This window comes from Symphodus melops (assembly GCF_947650265.1).
Source record: "Symphodus melops genome assembly, chromosome: 1".
NCBI lineage: Eukaryota > Metazoa > Chordata > Actinopteri > Labriformes > Labridae > Symphodus > Symphodus melops.
Window position 1 is genome coordinate 26,273,287 of NC_136691.1, and position 6,000 is coordinate 26,279,286.

Sequence of the window (6,000 nt, forward strand, 5' to 3'; positions counted from 1 at the left end):
TAGAACACACTAAGATTGAGTTTACAATGATCGGATAAACGCTTTTGGAGGAGTTCGTTCAAATAGCTAACCTGTCAAACGCGAATTTGAACCATTCAAAAAAAAATATGGCGGACTTCTTGTTTGGTTATGACTATGGGTGTAAGAGGATTTTATGTAGCTCCTGACATGCCCAATGTGCATAAAAATTATCATGCATGCAGGACAAAGAAACCTCAATGGGGAGGCTCTTTGGAATGTTTCAAGGGGGCGCCACTGAGTCATTTAGCCACGCCCACTTATTACAACAACATGACAAGTTTAATTTTTCTACTGGGATCATGTGTGTTGTGTTTGATGACTCTACGCCTATATTAAGCACTGTAACAAACTACTTCCTGTTTGTGACGAACATCACGTCCGTATGACCACGCCCTTTGACGAAATAACGTGCGGAGCACAACGAGAGATCTTCAACATGTCTAGAACACACAGAGATTGACTTTGTGTCAATCGGATAATTGCTTTTGTAGGAGTTCGTTCAAATAGCTAACCTGTGAAACGCAAATTTGAGCCATTAAAATAAAACATGGCGGACTTCCTGTTTGGTTTTGACTATGTGTGCAAGAGGATTTTTTGTAGGTCCTGCCATGGTTAACATACCAAAAAATTGTCATGCATGTCAGGGAAGAAAACTTCTATGGGGAGGCCTTTTTGGAAAGGTAAAGAAGGGGTGTGCCGAGACATCAAAGTTTGTTGGTGGCCACGCCCTTTAACGAAATAACGTGCGGAGCACAACGAGAGATCTTCAACATGTCTAGAACACACAGAGATTGACTTTGTGTCAATCGGATAATTGCTTTTGTAGGAGTTCGTTCAAATAGCTAACCTGTGAAACGCAAATTTGAGCCATTAAAATAAAACATGGCGGACTTCCTGTTTGGTTTTGACTATGTGTGCAAGAGGATTTTTTGTAGGTCCTGCCATGGTTAACATACCAAAAAATTGTCATGCATGTCAGGGAAGAAAACTTCTATGGGGAGGCCTTTTTGGAAAGGTAAAGAAGGGGTGTGCCGAGACATCAAAGTTTGTTGGTGGCCACGCCCTTTAACGAAATAACGTGCAGAGCTCAACAAGAGATCTTCAACATGTCTAGAACACACTGACACAGAGTTTACAATGATCGGATAAACGCTGTTGGAGGAGTTCGTTCATATAGGTAACCTGTGAAAAAGGAATTTCTGCCGTTTTTCTTGCATTCAAAAAAATATGGCGGACTTCCTGTTTAGTTTTGACTATGGGTGCAATAGGATTTTATGTAGGTCCTGAAATACCCAATGAGCATAAAAAATGTCATGCATGTAGGACAAAGAAACCACCTTTTTGAAAATTTCAAGGGGGTGCCACTGAGTCATTTAGCCACGTCCACTTATTATACCAACATGTGTAGTTGAATTTTTCTACTGGGATCATGTGTGTGATGTTTAATGAATGTATGACTATCATCTTCTCCCAGTATTTTGCTCACAGCAGTATTTTGCCCCAAATTGCATATTCATCATGGCAAATGCGCCAAAAAGAAAACTGCAGCCATGGATCTTTTTGAAAAAGGTCTGCTGGGTTCTGAAATATACTCCAAATCAAAAAATGCACCCACATTTGGTTCTTAGCAGGTGATGTTCTTCAACCCTGCTTTTATTACCATCTTTGTAATTTGGAACCAATACAGATGAGCAACTTCAGCAGGGATGAATTTAGCAGGGGTACATTTTTGTCTGTGGGATTTCGATTTTTGTTTATCAATATCATCATTCAGCCATCGCCATATTTATGTTGAAATGCATAACAAATTAGGTAATTAAATACATTTAAATGTTTGTCCAGTTGTAGGCATTTCTATAAAATAGCGTAACACACAAACCAGGGTTTGTGAGCCCAGGTATGTAGCTGCATCAGGACGCGAGTCCCTCAAGCCTAGAGAAAACCTACTAAGCCCCCCTGTGCATCTACTTTCTGCGGTCACTCAAATAACGTGCTAAACTGCTCAAGACCTTCTACTGCTGCTCGAGTGTTAACATACCATTTGTTCTGTTTTACTGGGTCTCGACATCCTTTAGTTTTTTCAGGGGTTTTATTTGTTTAATTTAAAATATATTTTTAAATAAAATACTCAATTGGATGCTCCAGTGTTGACTACCTTTTTAAAATGTCACAGTCACTTATACTGAGCCATGCCAAAATCAAGGCAAGATTTTATTCATTTATACCTTTCATGTAAAGTGTATATCATATTATTAGAATTTAAAATGTGTTTAAATTATGTCTGATCATCCCTAATATAACTTTATTTTACTTTATATTGCACTTGAATCTGCCTTTATAATGCTGGCAACAGATAAAAGATTGCTGGTGGGAGATACCATTTGACTGCTGCCTCTAGTAAAAGCTAAATGTATGATAAACCATTTATTTTGAAAGGTTGAATTAAAATAACAAAATATCACTCAAACATGTTTTTTTCTTGTTCTTGAATAAATCGATCTGCTCTTTAGAAGAAAGAAAGGAATTCTCATCCTTTCCTTGTACCCCCTCCTCTTCCATCAATTTGGTACAGTCCTGTAAATTCAGGTGAGACTTTGACTATTGATTGAACACGCTTTGTCCTGTTGCCCATGCAGAGAAGAAGGTAAGACCCATACAAAACCCTTTATACATAGCATTTCTATAAACATTGTCATGTAATTAAGCAAACTGATATAGTCTACTTGATGACGTTCGGATACACTCCTGCATCTCATTTACGACAGTTTAGCTCGTTGTTATCATATATTTATGGTTGTAATTAGCAAGCATGCTAGTCAGTGTAGCAGAGGCACAAAGTTTTAACTCATTCCCCGCCATTGACGGAATTTTCCGTCATTTGGAACCCAACCGTTACCCGCCATTGACGGAATTTTCCGTCAATTGGTGTTTTCAGTGTAATATGATAGGGGGCGCTCTGACGGATGTTGTGAAAAAGTTACAGGACTGTGAGGTCAAAAACCAACAAACAAGACCACCCGCGGGAAAGTAGAGAAAAAAAACAAAACATCTTCGTCCTTATTTTCCAGCGGGGGGAGTTCGATCAGTCTGTATGTGAGTTTGACGCGCGTTAAAAAGCTGTATAGATATGAGATAAAAGCTCTTGAACAGTACAAACATGTCGGCACCAGCAAGGAGATGTTCAGCTGCGGAAGCTATAGAGTTAATTATCGATACAGACTCTGATAATTCATTTTTTGAGCTCCGTGAAACTGATCTGGATGAAGACAGCAGCGGCGACAGCGAATGGAGGGATTCAGGACCTACATTCAGACCTTCAGGATGTGTAAGAGGTAAGATGTGATCACGTTATTTTATGATTCACCGTGATAACATATGCATCTGCTAATTCATGAGATAACGTGACGTCGAAATAACATATCCCTCAGTTTTGTACATAAACTATGTACCAAACGAATTTTTATTCAGACTTTTTATTGTAATTTCCAGACACAGAGTCCAGGTCTCCAAGATCCAGGTCTCCAAGGTCCAGACATACACGTACTGTAGGTGCAAGAGGTGAGTCATGATAACATATTTTATTTAGTTTGATAGTATGTTACTTGGATTATTAGATACTACAAGACAAGAGCATCTGCTAATTTGTGAGAGAAGATAAAAAATACATAATTTATCTTTCATTTTGTACACAAACTATTTACCAAATGAATATTTGTATGACATTTTACTGTCATTTTACACTCAGAGTCCAGGGATTCAAGGCCCAGGTGTCCTTTATCAAAGTACTAAATGATATCTATGTGAACAGTGATGCATCTAAAGTCTCAGTTTTAGTGCTACTGGATCTTAGTGCTGCATTTGATACGGTGGACCATAACATACTGTTGGACAGACTTGAAAACTGGCTTGGAGTTTCTGGAACTGCCTTAAATTGGTTTAAATCTTACTTGCAGGACAGGGTCTACACTGTGTCTGTTGGTAATTATGAATCTGAGCATGTGAAGATCACCTGTGGAGTTCCTCAAGGTTCCATCCTTGGGCCGCTTTTATTTAACATCTACATGCTCCCTCTTGTTCAGATCATGGAATATTACAACGTTTCCTATCATAATTATGCAGATGACACACAGCTCTATATATCAGTGTCAACGAATGACCATAGTGCCTTATACTCACTGAGCAAGTGCATCAACGAAATCACTGAGTAGATGTGTCAGAACTTTTTACAACTGAACCCAGAAAAGACTGAGGTGATTGTTTTTGGCCCTAAAGAGGAAAGTTCAGAGGTCAGCACTTGTCTTGAATCCATGTCCTTAAGAACAACAAATCAAGCCAGAAATCTTGGTGTGATTATGGACTCAGACCTCAAATTCAACAACCACATTAAGATGGTAACAAAATCAGCTTATTACCATCTGAAAAATATTGCAAGAATCAAGGGTTTTCTGACCAAACAAGATTCAGAAAAACTTGTTCATGCTTTTATTTTCATCAGGCTGGATTATTGTAACAGTGTGTTTACAGGCCTTAGTAAAAAATCTGTCCGACAGCTGCAGCTGATCCAGAACGCAGCAGCCAGAGTCCTCACCAACACAAAGAGGGTGGAGCATATTACACCTGTGCTTCAATCACTGCACTGGCTGCCTGTGTGTCAGAGGATCGACTTTAAAATCTTACTACTGGTCTATAAAGCATTAAATGGTCTTGGCCCTAAGTACATGTCAGATCTACTTGTAGAATATGAAACATCCAGACCGCTCAGGTCCTCAGGAAGAGGTTTACTCAGTGTTCCCAGAGTCAGAACCAAACAAGGTGAAGCAGCGTTTAGTCAATACGCTCCTCAACTGTGGAACAAACTCCCTGAACAACTGAGGACTGCTGCCACACTCGACTCCTTTAAATCAGGCCTTAAAACTTTGTTATTCGCTCAGGCTTTCAATTAGAAATATACTGTCTGCCTTACTGCAACACATTCTTCCTTTGTATTTTCACTTTCATCCCCGTCTTTTAATGATGTATTTTGCATCCTTTCCTTAAGCTCTGTTTTAATGTTTTTCTGTTTTATGTCTGTAAAGCACTGGGAATTGCCTTGTGTCTGAACAGTGCTATATAAATAAACTTGCATTGCCTTGCCTTTATACAGACCTACCCAAGGTGAAAGAGGTACGATATGATATGAAGAGGCTGAAAAATAACGTTCCTCTCTTTGTGCACATCACACTGTTGAATAAAAAAGTTGTCATTCTAATTATTTACAGGTCGAACACAGCAAAGAGACAGAGGTCGGACCTGTGGATCTCATGGGCGTGGTGGAGGTCAAGTACCTGGTGACCAAGCAAGAGGCTCTGTAAACCAGCCAGGTGCAGGTCCTGGTCCAGGTAATCTGATGTGGAAAGAAATGAACTAGCAGCCAAAAGACTTTCTTTTCACTGAGAATCCTGGACCTCTAAATGATGCTGCTGCTCTTGATCATATCATTCGTAAGCCTGACCTTGAAATGTACTGGTCTACAGGTGACATTTTGGCCAGCCCCTACTTCAACAAGGTCACGTCCCGAACCGGTTTGAAATCATATGGAGATTTCTACACTCCAATGGTTATGAATCAAGGCCAGCAAATAGCACTGACAGGTTGTACAAAGTCCACCCTGTCTTATATTACCTTATATCTAAATTCAGTCAAATGTATCAACCTAACACCAACATTTGCATTGATGAGGATATGCTTCTGTGGTGTGGACGGCTAGCGTTCAGGGTGTACAATCCCCAAAAACCTGTCAAATATGGGTTCAAATCCTACATCCTTCTGACACAGGGTACTGTTACAACATGAAACCCTATTGTGGAGAAGGCGCTTCCCTGGAAGACACAGTTGTCTCTCTTCTTGATCAGGTTTTTGTTCAACTAATGTTTTATTATTGAAAATAATAATATTTAAGTGTTTGTAAAAACAAAGTATTTCTGAGTGTATAAGAGAAGA